Below are 16,066 nucleotides of genomic sequence, written 5' to 3'. Positions count from 1 at the left end.
GGTTTTTCTCCCATGTTGCGTTTAAGAGAAAACAGCAAATGCTCGTTTTAGGCCAAAATGCAATGAAAGCAATGGAAACAACAAAAGCGCATACTTTGTGATATCTCCTCTTGTAGCAAACACAGACAGCTCAAAATTTCACCAAATGTGTTGATGACCAAGACCCAAAAATGTGAAGTGAAAAGATTTTTATCCCATTTTGCATTTAAGAGAAAACAGCAAATGCTTGTTTTAGGCCAAAATGCATTGAAACCAAAGGAAACAACAAAAGCGCACACTTTGTGATATCTCCTCTTGTAGCAAACACAGACAGCTCAAAATTTCACCGAATGTGTTGAAGACCAACACCCACAAAAGTGATGTGAAATGGTTTTTCTCCCATGTTGCGTTTAAGAGAAAACAGCAAATGCTTGTTTTAGGCCAAAATGCATTGAAACCAAAAGAAACAACAAAAGCGCAAACTTTGTGATATCTCCTCTTGTAGCAAACACAGACAGCTCAAAATTTCACCGAATGTGTTGAAGACCAAGACCCACAAATTTGATGAGAAATGGTTTTTCTCCCATGTTGTGTTTAAGAGAAAACAGCAAATGCTTGTTTTAGGCCAAAATGCATTGAAAGCAATGGAAACAACAAAAGAGCATACTTTGTGATATCTCCTCTTGTAGCAAACACAGACAGCTCAAAATTTCACCGAATGTGTTGTTGACCAAGACCCACAAATTTGATGTGAAATGGTTTTTCTCCCATGTTGCGTTTAAGAGAAAACAGCAAATGCTCGTTTTAGGCCAAAATGCATTGAGAGCAATGGAAACAGCAAAAGCTCACACTTTGTGATATCTCCTCTTGTAGCAAACACGGACAGCTCAAAATTTCACTGAATGTGTTGAAGACCAAGACCCACAAATTTGATGTGAAATGGTTTTTCTCCCATGTTGCATTTAAGAGAAAACAGGAAATGCTAATTTTAAGGCCAAAATGCATTGAAAGCAATGGAAACAACAAAAGCGCATACTTTCTGATATCTCCTCTTGTAGCAAACACAGACAGCTCAAAATTTCACCGAATGTGTTGAAGACCAAGACCCACCAATGTGATGTGAAAAGGTTTTTCTCCCATGTTGCGTTTAAGAGAAAACAGCAAATGCTTGTTTTAGGCCAAAATGCATTGAACCCAAAGGAAACATCAAAAGCGCATACTTTGTGATATCTCCTCTTGTAGCAAACACAGACAGCTCAAAATCTCACCAAATTTGTTTAAGACCAAGACCCAAAAATGTAAAGTGAAAAGGTTTTTATCCCATGTTGCGTTTAAGAGAAAACAGCAAATGCTTGTTTTAGGCCAAAATGCATTGAACCCAAAGGAAACATCAAAAGCGCATACTTTGTGATATCTCCTCTTGTAGCAAAAACACAGACAGCTCAAAATTTCACCAAATGTGTTGAAGACCAAGACCCAAAAATGTATAGTGAAAAGGTTTTTCTCCCATGTTGCGTTTAAGAGAAAACAGCAAATGCTTGTTTTAGGCCAAAATGCATTGAAAGCAATGGAAACAATAAAAGCGCATACTTTGTGATATCTCCTCTTGTAGCAAACACAGACAGCTCAAAATTTCACCAAATGTGTTGATGACCAAGACCCAAAAATCTGAAGTGAAAAGGTTTTTATCCCATGTTGCGTTTAAGAGAAAACAGCAAATGCTTGTTTTAGGCCAAAATGCATTGAAACCAAAAGAAACAACAAAAGCACTTACTTTGTGATATCTCCTCTTGTAGCAAACACAGACAGCTTAAAATTTCACCGAATGTGTTGAAGACCAAGACTCACAAAAGTGATGTGAAATGGTTTTTCTCCCATGTTGCGTTTAAGAGAAAACAGCAAATGCTTGTTTTAGGCCAAAATGCATTGAAAGCAATGGAAACAATAAAAGCGCATACTTTGTGATATCTCCTCTTGTAGCAAACACGGACAGCTCAAAATTTCACCGAATGTGTTGAAGACCAAGACCCACAAATTTGAAGAGAAATGGTTTTTCTCCCATGTTGTGTTTAAGAGAAAACAGCAAATGCTCGTTTTAGGCCAAAATGCATTGAAAGCAATGGAAACAACAAAAGCGCATACTTTGTGATATCTCCTCTTGTAGCAAACACAGACAGCTCAAAATTTCACAGAATGTGTTGAAGACCAAGACTCACAAATGTGATGTGAAATGGTTTTTCTCCCATGTTGCGTTTAAGAGAAAACAGCAAATGCTAGTTTTAGGCCAAAATGCTTTGAACCCAAAGGCAACAACAAAAGCGCATACTTTGTGATATCTCCTCTTGTAGCAAACACAGACAGCTCAACATTTCACCTAATGTGTTGAAGACCAAGACCAACAAATTTGATGAGAAATGGTTTTTATCCCATGTTGCGTTTAAGAGAAAACAGCAAATGCTCGTTTTAGGCCAAAATGCAATGAAAGCAATGGAAACAACAAAAGCGCATACTTTGTGATATCTCCTCTTGTAGCAAACACAGACAGCTCAAAATTTCACCGAATGTGTTGAAGACCAAGACCCACCAATGTGATGTGAAAAGGTTTTTCTCCCATGTTGCGTTTAAGAGAAAACAGCAAATGCTTGTTTTAGGCCAAAATGCATTGAACCCAAAGGAAACATCAAAAGCGCATACTTTGTGATATCTCCTCTTGTAGCAAACACAGACAGCTCAAAATTTCACCAAATGTGTTGAAGACCAAGTCCCAAAAATGTAAAGTGAAAAGGTTTTTCTCCCATGTTGCGTTTAAGAGAAAACAGCAAATGCTTGTTTTAGGCCAAAATGCATTGAAACCAAAAGAAACAACAAAAGTGCATACTTTGTGATATCTCCTCTTGTAGCAAACACAGACAGCTCAAAATTACACCAAATGTATTGAAGACCAAGACCAACAAATTTGATGTGAAATGGTTTTTCTCCCATGTTGCGTTTAAGAGAAAACAGCAAATGCTCGTTTTAGGCCAAAATGCATTGAGAGCAATGGAAACAACAAAAGCGCATACTTTGTGATATCTCCTCTTGTAGCAAACACGGACAGCTCAAAATTTCACCGAATGTGTTGAAGACCAAGACCCACAAATTTGATGAGAAATGGTTTTTCTCCCATGTTGTGTTTAAGAGAAAACAGCAAATGCTTGTTTTAGGCCAAAATGCATTGAAAGCAATAGAAACAACAAAAGCGCATACTTTGTGATATCTCCTCTTGTAGCAAACACAGACAGCTCAAAATTTCACCAAATGTATTGAAGACCAAGACACACAAATTTGATGAGAAATGGTTTTTCTCCCGTGTTGCGTTTAAGAGAAAACTGCAAATGCTCGTTTTAGGCCAAAATGCAATGAAAGCAATGGAAACAACAAAAGCGCATACTTTGTGATATCTCCTCTTGTAGCAAGCACAGACAGTTCAAAGCTTCACAGAATGCGTTGAAGACCAACACCCACAAATGTGATGTGAAATGGTTTTTCTCCCATGTTGCGTTTAAGAGAAAACAGCAAATGCTTGTTTTAGGCCAAAATGCATTGAAACCAATGGAAACAACAAAAGCGCATACTTTGTGAAATCTCCTCTTGTAGCAAACACAGACAGCTCAAAATTTCACTGAATGTGCTGAAGACCAATCCCCACAAATTTGATGTGAAATGGTTTTTCTCCCATGTTGCGTTTAAGAGAAAACAGCAAATGCTCGTTTTAGGCCAAAATGCATTGAAACGAATGGAAACAAAAGCGCATACTTTGTGATATCTCTTCTTGTAGCAAATACAGACAGCTCAAGATTTCACAGAAAGTGTTGAAGACCATGACCCACAAATATGATGTGAAATGGTTTTTCTCCCTTCTTGCGTGTAAGAGAAAACAGCAAATGCTCGTTTTAGGCCAAAATGCATTGAAACCAATGGAAACAACAAAAGCGTATTCTTTGAGATATCTCCTCTTGTAGCAAACACAGACTGCTCAAAGTTTCACAGAATGTGTTGAAGACCAATGCCCACAAATGTGATGAGAAATGATTTTTCTCCGATGTTGCGTTTAAGAGAAAACAGCAAATGCTCGTTTTAGGCCAAAATGCATTGAAACCAATGGAAACAACAAAAGGGCATACTTTGTGATATCTCCTCTTGTCACAAACACAGACAGCTCAAAATTTCACAGAATGTGTTGAAAACCATTGCCCACAAATGTGATCTAAAATGGATTTTCCCCATGTTGCATTTAAGAGAAAACAGCAAATGCTCGTTTTAGGCCAAAATTCATTGAAACCAATAGAAACAACAAAAGCGCATACTTTGTGATATCTCCTCTTGTAGCAAACACAGACAGCTCAAGATTTCACAGAATGTGTTGAAGACCAAGACAAACAAATGTGATGTGAAATGGTTTTTCTCCCATGTTGCGCTTAAGAGAAAACAACAAATGCTGGTTTTAGGTCAAAATGCACTGAAACCAATGGAAACAACAAAAGTGCATACTTTGTGATATCTCCTCTTGTTGCAAACACAGACAGCTCAAAATTTCACAGAAAGTGTTGAAAACCAAGACCCACAAATGTGATATGAAATGGTTTTTCTCCCATGTTTCATTTAAGAGAAAACAGCAAATGCTCGTTTTAGGCCAAAATGCATTGAAACCAATGGAAATATCAAAAGTGCATACTTTGCGATATCTCCTCTTGTAGCAAACACAGACAGCTCAAAATTTCACAGAATGTGTTGAAGACGAAGACCCACAAATGTGATGTGAAATGGATTTTCTCCCATGTTGCATTTAAGAGAAAACAGCAAAAGCTCATTTTGGCCAAAATGCATTGAAACCAATGGAAACAACAAAAGTGCATACTTTGTGATATCTCCTCTTGTAGCAAACACGGACAGCTCAAGATTTCACAGAATGTGTTGAAGACCAAGACCCACAAATGTGATGTGAAATAATTTTTCTCCCATGTTGCGTTTAAGAGAAAACAGCAAATGCTCGTTTTAGGCCAAAATGCATTGAAACCAATGGAAACAACAAAAGTGCATACTTTGTGATATCTCCTCTTGTAGCAAACACAGACAGCTCAAAATTTCACAGAATGTGTTGAAAACCATGGCCCACAAAAGTGATGTAAAATGGATTTTCGCCATGTTGCATTTAAGAGAAAACAGCAAATGCTCGTTTTAGGCCAAAATTAATTGAAACCAATGGAAACAACAAAAGCGCATACTTTGCGAAATCTCCTCTTGTAGCAAGCACAGACAGCTCAAAATTTCACAGAATGTGTTGAAGACCAATGCCCACAAATGTGATGTAAAATGGTTTTTCACCCATGTTGCATTTAAGAGAAAACAGCAAATGCTTGTTTTAGGCCAAAATACATTGAAACCAATGGAAACAGCAGAAGCGCTTTGCGATATTCTCCTCATGTAACAAACACAGACAGCTCAAAATTTTACACAATGTGTTGAAGACCAATGCCCACAAACATGATGTGAAATGGTTTTTCTCCATGTTGCATTTAAGAGAAAACAGAAAATGCTCGTTTTAGGCCAAAAAGCATTGAAACCAATGGAAACAACAAAAGTGCATACTTTGCAAAATCTCCTCTTGTAGCAAGCACAGACAGCTCAAAATTTCACAGAATGTGTTGAAGACCAAGACCCACAAATGTGATGTGAAATGGTTTTTCTCCCATGTTGCGTTTAAGAGAAAACAGAAAATGCTCATTTTAGGCCAAAATGCATAGAAACCAATGGAAACAACAAATGTGCATACTTTGTGATATCTCCTCTTGTAGAAAATACAGACAGCTCAACATTTTACAGAATGTGTTGAAAACCATGGCCCACAAATGTGATGTAAAATGGATTTTCCCCATGTTGCATTTAAGAGAAAACAGCAAATGCTCATTTTAGGCCAAAATGCATTGAAACCAATGGAAACAACAAAAGCACATACCTTGTGATATCTCCTCTTGTAGCAAGCACAGACAGTTCAAAGCTTCACAGAATGCGTTGAAGACAATGCCCACAAATGTGATATGAAATGGTTTTTCTCCCATGTTGCGTTTAAGAGAAAACAGCAAATGCTCATTTTATGCCAAAATGCATTGAAACCAATGGAACCAGCAAAAGTGCATACTTTGTGATATCTCCTCTTGTAGCAAATACAGACAGCTCAACATTTAACAGAATGTGTTGAAAACCATGGCCCACAAATGTGATCTAAAATGGATTTTCCCAAAGTTGCATTTAAGAGAAAACAGCAAATGCTCGTTTTACGCCAAAATGCATTGAAACAAATAGAAACAACAAAAGCGCATACTTTGTGATATCTCCTCTTGTAGCAAACAGACAGCTCAAGATTTCACAGAATGTGTTGAAGACAAAGACCCACAAATGTGATGTGAAATGGATTTTCTCCCATGTTGCGTTTAAGAGAAAACAGCAAATGCTCGTTTTAGGCCAAAATGCATTGAAACCAATTGAAACAACAAAAGTGCGTACTTTGTGATATCTCCTCTTGTAGCAAACACAGACAGCTCAAAATTTCACAGAATGTGCTGAAGACCAATGCCCACAAATTTGATGTGAAATGGATTTTCCCCATGTTGCGTTTAAGAGAAAACAGCAAATGCTCGTTTTAGGCCAAAATGCATTGAAACAAATAGAAACAACAAAAGTGCATACTTTGTGATATCTCCTCTTGTAGCAAACATGGACTGCTCAAGATTTCACAGAATGTGTTGAAGACCAAGACCCACAAATGTGATGTGAAATGGTTTTTCTCCCATGTTGCATTTAAGAGAAAACAGCAAATGCTCGTTTTAGGCCAAAATGCATTGAAACCAATGGAAACAACAAAAGTGCATACTTTGTGATATCTCCTCTTGTAGCAAACACAGACAGCTCAAAATTTCACTGAATGTGCTGAAGACCAATGCCCACAATTTTGATGTGAAATGGTTTTTCTCCCATGTTGTGTTTAAGAGAAAACAGCACATGCTCGTTTTAGGCCAAAATGCATTGAAACGAATGGAAACAACAAAAGCGCATACTTTGTGATATCTCTTCTTGTAGCAAATACAGACAGCTCAAGATTTAACAGAAAGTGTTGAAGACCAAGACCCACAAATGTGATGTGAAATGGTTTTTCTCCCTTCTTGCATGTAAGAGAAAACAGCAAATGCTCGTTTTAGGCCAAAATGCATTGAAACCAATGGAAACAACAAAAGCGCATTCTTTGAGATATCTCCTCTTGTAGCAAACACAGACTGCTCAAAGTTTCACAGAATGTGTTGAAGACCAATGCCCACAAATGTGATGTGAAATGATTTTTCTCCAATGTTGCGTTTAAGAGAAAACAGCAAATGCTCGTTTTAGGCCAAAATGCATTGAAACCAATGGAAACAACAAAAGTGCATACTTTGTGATATCTCCTCTTCTAGCAAACACAGACAGCTCAAAATTTCACAGAATGTGTTGAAAACCAAGACCCACAAATTTTATGTAAAATGGATTTTCCCCATGTTGCATTTAAGAGAAAAGAGCAAATGCTCATTTTAGGCCAAAATGCATTGAAACCAATGGAAACAACAAAAGCACATACTTTGTGACATCTCCTCTTGTAGCATGCACAGACAGTTCAAAGCTTCACAGAATGCGTTGAAGACAATGCCCACAAATGTGATATGAAATGGTTTTTCTCCCATGTTGCGTTTAAGAGAAAACAGCAAATGCTCGTTTTAGGCCAAAATGCATTGAAACCAAAGGAAAAAGCAAAAGTGCATACTTTGTGATATCTCCTCTTGTAGCAAATACAGACAGCTCAACATTTAACAGAATGTGTTGAAAACCATGGCCCACAAATGTGATCTAAATTGGACTTTCCCAAAGTTGCATTTAAGAGAAAACAGCAAATGCTCGTTTTACGCCAAAATGCATTGAAACCAATAGAAACAACAAAAGTGCATACTTTGTGATATCTCCTCTTGTAGCAAACACAGACATCTCAAGATTTCACAGAATGTGTTGAAGACCAAGACCCACAAATGTGATGTGAAATGGTTTTTCTCCCATGTTGCATTTAAGAGAAAACAGCAAATGCTCGTTTTAGGCCAAAATGCATAGAAACCAATGGAAACAACAAAAGTGCATACTTTGTGATATCTCCTCTTGTAGTAAACACAGACTGCTCAAAGTTTCACAGAATGTGTTGAAGACCAATGCCCACAAATGTGATGTGAAATAATTTTTCTCCCATGTTGCGTTTAAGAGAAAACAGCAAATGCTCGTTTTAGGCCAAAATGCATTGAAACCAATGGAAACAACAAAAGCGCATACTTTGTGATATCTCCTCTTGTAGCAAACACAGACAGCTCAAAATTTCACAGAATGTGTTGAAAACCATGGCCCACAAAAGTGATGTAAAATGGATTTTCGCCATGTTGCATTTAAGAGAAAACAGCAAATGCTCGTTTTAGGCCAAAATTCATTGAAACCAATAGAAACAACAAAAGTGCATACTTTGTGATATCTACTCTTGTAGCAAACACAGACAGCTCAAGATTTCACAGAATGTGTTGAAGACCAAGACAAACAAATGTGATGTGAAATGGTTTTTCTCCCATGTTGCATTTAAGAGAAAACAACAAATGCTGGTTTTAGGCCAAAATGCATTGAAACCAATGGAAACAACAAAAGTGCATACTTTGCGAAATCAACACTTGTAGCAAGCACAGACAGCTCAAAATTTCACAGAATGTGTTGAAGACCAAGACTCACAAATGTGATGTGAAATGGTTTTTCTCCCGTGTTGCATTTAAGAGAAAACAGCAAATGCTCGTTTTAGGCCAAAATGCATTGAAACCAATGGAAACAACAAAAGCACATACTTTGCGAAATCTACTCTTGTAGCAAGCACAGAGAGCTCAAAATTTCACAGAATGTGTTGAAGACCAAGACCCACAAATGTGATGTGAAATGGTTTTTCTCCCATGTTGCATTTAAGAGAAAACAGCAAATGCTCGTTTTAGGCCAAAATGCTATGAAACCAATGGAAACAACAAAAGCGCATACTTTGTGATATCTCCTTTGCAGGAAACACAGACAGCTCAACATTTAACAGAATGTGTTGAAAACCATGGCCCACAAATGTGATGTAAAATGGATTTTCCCCATGTTGCATTTTAGAGAAAACAGCAAATACTCATTTTAGGCCAAAATGCATTGAAACCATTGGAAACAACAAAAGCGCATACTTTGTGATATCTCCTCTTGTAGCACACACAGACAACTCAAAATTTCACAGAATGTGTTGAAGACCAATGCCCACAAATGTGATGTAAAATGGTTTTTCACCCATGTTGCATTTAAGAGAAAACAGCAAATTCTTGTTTTAGGCCAAAATACATTGAAACCAATGGAAACAGCAGAAGCGCTTTGTGATATTCTCCTCATGTAGCAAACACAGATAGCTCAAAATTTTACACAATGTGTTGCAGACCAATGCCCACAAACATGATGTGAAATGGTTTTTCCCCATGTTGCATTTAACAGAAAACAGAAAATGCTCGTTTTAGGCCAAAAAGCATTGAAACCAATGGAAACAACAAAAGTGCATACTTTGCGAAATCTCCTCTTGTAGCAAGCACAGACAGCTCAAAATTTCACAGAATGTGTTGAAGACCAAGACCCACAAATGTGATGTAAAATGGATTTTCCCCATGTTGCATTTAAGAGAAAACAGCAAATGCTCATTTTAGGCCAAAATGCATTGAAACCAATGGAAACAACAAAAGCACATACTTTGTGATATCTCCTCTTGTAGCACGCACAGACAGTTCAAAGCTTCACAGAATGCGTTGAAGACAATGCCCACAAATGTGATATGAAATGGTTTTTCTCCCATGTTGCGTTTAAGAGAAAACAGCAAATGCTCATTTTAGGCCAAAATGCATTGAAACCAAAGGAAAAAGCAAAAGTGCATACTTTGTGATATCTCCTCTTGTAGCAAATACAGACAGCTCAACATTTAACAGAATGTGTTGAAAACCATGGCCCACAAATGTGATCTAAAATGGATTTTCCCAAAGTTGCATTTAAGAGAAAACAGCAAATGCTCGTTTTACGCCAAAATGCATTGAAACCAAAAGAAACAACAAAAGCGCATACTTTGTGATATCTCCTCTTGTAGCAAACACAGACAGCTCAAGATTTCACAGAATGTGTTGAAGACCAAGACCCACAAATGTGATGTGAAATGGTTTTTCTCCCATGTTGCGTTTAAGAGAAAACAGCAAATGCTCGTTTTAGGCCAAAATGCATTGAAACCGATGGAAACAACAAAAGTGCATACTTTGTGATATCTCCTCTTGTAGCAAATACAGACAGCTCAACATTTAACAGAATGTGTTGAAAACCATGGCCCACAAATGTGATCTAAATTGGACTTTCCCAAAGTTGCATTTAAGAGAAAACAGCAAATGCTCGATTTAGGCCAAAATGCTATGAAACCAATGGAAACAACAAAAGCGCATACTTTGTGATATCTCCTTTGCAGGAAACACAGACAGCTCAACATTTAACAGAATGTGTTGAAAACCATGGCCCACAAATGTGATGTAAAATGGATTTTCCCCATGTTGCATTTAAGAGAAAACAGCAAATGCTCATTTTAGGCCAAAATGCATTGAAACCAATGGAAACAACAAAAGCTCATACTTTGTGATATCTCCTCTTGTAGCACACACAGACAACTCAAAATTTCACAGAATGTGTTGAAGACCAATGCCCACAAATGTGATGTAAAATGGTTTTTCACCCATGTTGCATTTAAGAGAAAACAGCAAATGCTTGTTTTAGGCCAAAATACATTGAAACCAATGGAAACAGCAGAAGCGCTTTGTGATATTCTCCTCATGTAGCAAACACAGATAGCTCAAAATTTTACACAATGTGTTGCAGACCAATGCCCACAAACATGATGTGAAATGGTTTTTCCCCATGTTGCATTTAACAGAAAACAGAAAATGCTCGTTTTAGGCCAAAAAGCATTGAAACCAATGGAAACAACAAAAGTGCATACTTTGCGAAATCTCCTCTTGTAGCAAGCACAGACAGCTCAAAATTTCACAGAATGTGTTGAAGACCAAGACCCACAAATGTGATGTAAAATGGATTTTCCCCATGTTGCATTTAAGAGAAAACAGCAAATGCTCATTTTAGGCCAAAATGCATTGAAACCAAAGGAAAAAGCAAAAGTGCATACTTTGTGATATCTCCTCTTGTAGCAAATACAGACAGCTCAACATTTAACAGAATGTGTTGAAAACCATGGCCCACAAATGTGATCTAAAATGGATTTTCCCAAAGTTGCATTTAAGAGAAAACAGCAAATGCTCGTTTTACGCCAAAATGCATTGAAACCAAAAGAAACAACAAAATCGCATACTTTGTGATATCTCCTCTTGTAGCAAACACAGACAGCTCAAAATTTCACAGAATGTGTTGAAGACCAAGACCTACAAATGTGATGTGAAATGGTTTTTCTCCCATGTTGCGTTTAAGAGAAAACAGCAAATGCTCGTTTTAGGCCAAAATGCATTGAAACCAATGGAAACAACAAAAGTGCATACTTTGTGATATCTCCTCTTGTAGCAAACACAGACTGCTCGAAGTTTCACAGAATGTGTTGAAGACCAATGCCCACAAATGTGATGTGAAATGATTTTTCTCCGATGTTGCGTTTAAGAGAAAACAGCAAATGCTCGTTTTAGGCCAAAATGCATTGAAACCAATGGAAACAACAAAAGTGCATACTTTGTGATATCTCCTCTTGTAGCAAACACAGACAGCTCAAAATTTCACAGAATGTGTTGAAAACCAAGACCCACAAATTTTATGTAAAATGGATTTTCCCCATGTTGCATTTAAGAGAAAAGAGCAAATGCTCATTTTAGGCCAAAATGCATTGAAACCAATGGAAACAACAAAAGCACATACTTTGTGATATCTCCTCTTGTAGCACGCACAGACAGTTCAAAGCTTCACAGAATGCGTTGAAGACAATGCCCACAAATGTGATATGAAATGGTTTTTCTCCCATGTTGCGTTTAAGAGAAAACAGCAAATGCTCGTTTTAGGCCAAAATGCATTGAAACCAAAGGAAAAAGCAAAAGTGCATACTTTGTGATATCTCCTCTTGTAGCAAATACAGACAGCTCAACATTTAACAGAATGTGTTGAAAACCATGGCCCACAAATGTGATCTAAATTGGACTTTCCCAAAGTTGCATTTAAGAGAAAACAGCAAATGCTCGTTTTAGGCCAAAATGCTATGAAACCAATGGAAACAACAAAAGCGCATACTTTGTGATATCTCCTTTGCAGGAAACACAGACAGCTCAACATTTAACAGAATGTGTTGAAAACCATGGCCCACAAATGTGATGTAAAATGGATTTTCCCCATGTTGCATTTAAGAGAAAACAGCAAATGCTCATTTTAGGCCAAAATGCATTGAAACCAATGGAAACAACAAAAGCTCATACTTTGTGATATCTCCTCTTGTAGCACACACAGACAACTCAAAATTTCACAGAATGTGTTGAAGACCAATGCCCACAAATTTGATGTAAAATGGTTTTTCACCCATGTTGCATTTAAGAGAAAACAGCAAATGCTTGTTTTTGGCCAAAATACATTGAAACCAATGGAAACAGCAGAAGCGCTTTGTGATATTCTCCTCATGTAGCAAACACAGATAGCTCAAAATTTTACACAATGTGTTGCAGACCAATGCCCACAAACATGATGTGAAATGGTTTTTCCCCATGTTGCATTTAACAGAAAACAGAAAATGCTCGTTTTAGGCCAAAAAGCATTGAAACCAATGGAAACAACAAAAGTGCATACTTTGCGAAATCTCCTCTTGTAGCAAGCACAGACAGCTCAAAATTTCACAGAATGTGTTGAAGACCAAGACCCACAAATGTGATGTAAAATGGATTTTCCCCATGTTGCATTTAAGAGAAAACAGCAAATGCTCATTTTAGGCCAAAATGCATTGAAACCAATGGAAACAACAAAAGCACATACTTTGTGATATCTCCTCTTGTAGCACGCACAGACAGTTCAAAGCTTCACAGAATGCGTTGAAGACAATGCCCACAAATGTGATATGAAATGGTTTTTCTCCCATGTTGCGTTTAAGAGAAAACAGCAAATGCTCATTTTAGGCCAAAATGCATTGAAACCAAAGGAAAAAGCAAAAGTGCATACTTTGTGATATCTCCTCTTGTAGCAAATACAGACAGCTCAAGATTTAACAGAATGTGTTGAAAACCATGGCCCACAAATGTGATCTAAAATGGATTTTCCCAAAGTTGCATTTAAGAGAAAACATCAAATGCTCGTTTTACGCCAAAATGCATTGAAACCAAAAGAAACAACAAAAGCTCATACTTTGTGATATCTCCTCTTGTAGCACACACAGACAACTCAAAATTTCACAGAATGTGTTGAAGACCAATGCCCACAAATGTGATGTAAAATGGTTTTTCACCCATGTTGCATTTAAGAGAAAACAGCAAATGCTTGTTTTTGGCCAAAATACATTGAAACCAATGGAAACAGCAGAAGTGCTTTGTGATATTCTCCTCATGTAGCAAACACAGATAGCTCAAAATTTTACACAATGTGTTGCAGACCAATGCCCACAAACATGATGTGAAATGGTTTTTCCCCATGTTGCATTTAACAGAAAACAGAAAATGCTCGTTTTAGGCCAAAAAGCATTGAAACCAATGGAAACAACAAAAGTGCATACTTTGTGATATCTCCTCTTGTAGCAAACACAGACAGCTCAAAATTTCACAGAATGTGTTGAAGACCAAGACCCACAAATGTGATGTGAAATGGTTTTTCTCCCATGTTGCGTTTAAGAGAAAACAGCAAATGCTCGTTTTAGGCCAAAATGCATTGAAACCAATGGAAACAACAAAAGTGCATACTTTGTGATATCTCCTCTTGTAGCAAACACAGACTGCTCGACGTTTCACAGAATGTGTTGAAGACCAATGCCCACAAATGTGATGTGAAATGATTTTTCTCCGATGTTGCGTTTAAGAGAAAACAGCAAATGTTCGTTTTAGGCCAAAATGCATTGAAACCAATGGAAACAACAAAAGTGCATACTTTGTGATATCTCCTCTTGTAGCAAACACAGACAGCTCAAAATTTCACAGAATGTGTTGAAAACCATGGCCCACAAACGTGATCTAAAATGGATTTTCCCCATGTTGCATTTAAGAGAAAACAGCAAATGCTCGTTTTAGGCCAAAATTCATTGAAACCAATAGAAACAACAAAAGTGCATACTTTGTGATATCTCCTCTTGTAGCAAACACAGACAGCTCAAGATTTCAAAGAATGTGTTGAAGACCAAGACAAACAAATGTGATGTGAAATGGTTTTTCTCCCATGTTGCTTTTAAGAGAAAACAACAAATGCTGGTTTTAGGCCAAAATGCATTGAAACCAATGGAAACAACAAAAGCGCATACTTTGTGATATCTCCTTTTGTTGCAAACACAGAAAGCTCAACATTTAACAGAATGTGTTGAAAACCATGGCCCACAAATGTGATGTAAAATGGATTTTTCCCATGTTGCATTTAAGAGAAAACAGCAAATGCTCATTTTAGGCCAAAATGCATTGAAACCAATGGAAACATCAAAAGCGCATACTTTGTGATATCTCCTCTTCTGGCACACACAGACAACTCAAAATTTCACAGAATGTGTTGAAGACCAATGCCCACAAATGTGATGTAAAATGGTTTTTCACCCATGTTGCATTTAAGAGAAAACAGCAAATGCTTGTTTTAGGCCAAAATACACTGAAACCAATGGCAACAGCAGAAGCGCTTTGCGATATTCTCCTCATGTAGCAAACACAGACAGCTCAAAATTTTACACAATGTGTTGAAGACCAATGCCCACAAACATGATGTGAAATGGTTTTTCCCCATGTTGCATTTAAGAGAAAACAGAAAATGCTCGTTTTAGGCCAAAAAGCATTGAAACCAATGGAAACAACAAAAGTGCATACTTTGCGAAATCTCCTCTTGTAGCAAGCACAGACAGCTCAAAATTTCACAGAATGTGTTGAAGACCAAGACCCACAAATGTGATGTGAAATGGTTTTTCTCCCATGTTGCGTTTAAGAGAAAACAGAAAATGCTCGTTTTAGGCCAAAATGCATAGAAACCAAAGGAAACAACAAATGTGCATACTTTGTGATATCTCCTCTTGTAGAAAATACAGACAGCTCAACATTTTACAGAATGTGTTGAAAACCATGGCCCACAAATGTGATGTAAAATGGATTTTCTCCATGTTGCATTTAAGAGAAAACAGCAAATGCTCATTTTAGGCCAAAATGCATTGAAACCAATGGAAACAACAAAAGCACAAACTTTGTGATATCTCCTCTTGTAGCAAGCACAGACAGTTCAAAGCTTCACAGAATGCGTTGAAGACAATGCCCACAAATGTGATATGAAATGGTTTTTCTCCCATGTTCCATTTAAGAGAAAACAGCAAATGCTAATTTTAGGCCAAAATGCATTGAAACCAATGGAACCAGCAAAAGTGCATACTTTGTGATATCTCCTCTTGTAGCAAATACAGACAGCTCAACATTTAACAGAATGTGTTGAAAACCATGGCCCACAAATGTGATCTAAAATGGATTTTCCCAAAGTTGCATTTAAGAGAAAACAGCAAATGCTCGTTTTACGCCAAAATGCATTGAAACAAATTGAAACAACAAAAGCCCATACTTTGTGATATCTCCTCTTGTAGCAAACAGACAGCTCAAGATTTCACAGAATGTGTTGAAGACCAATGCCCACAAATTTGATGTGAAATGGATTTTCCCCATGTTGCGTTTAAGAGAAAACAGCAAATGCTCGTTTTAGGCCAAAATGCATTGAAACAAATAGAAACAACAAAAGTGCATACTTTGTGATATCTCCTCTTGTAGCAAAC

Source organism: Taudactylus pleione, unplaced genomic scaffold, assembly GCF_031769625.1.
Source record: "Taudactylus pleione unplaced genomic scaffold, aTauple2 ptg000977l, whole genome shotgun sequence".
In the NCBI taxonomy this organism is placed as follows: Eukaryota; Metazoa; Chordata; class Amphibia; order Anura; family Myobatrachidae; genus Taudactylus; species Taudactylus pleione.
Note: the sequence above shows the minus strand (reverse complement) of the source record.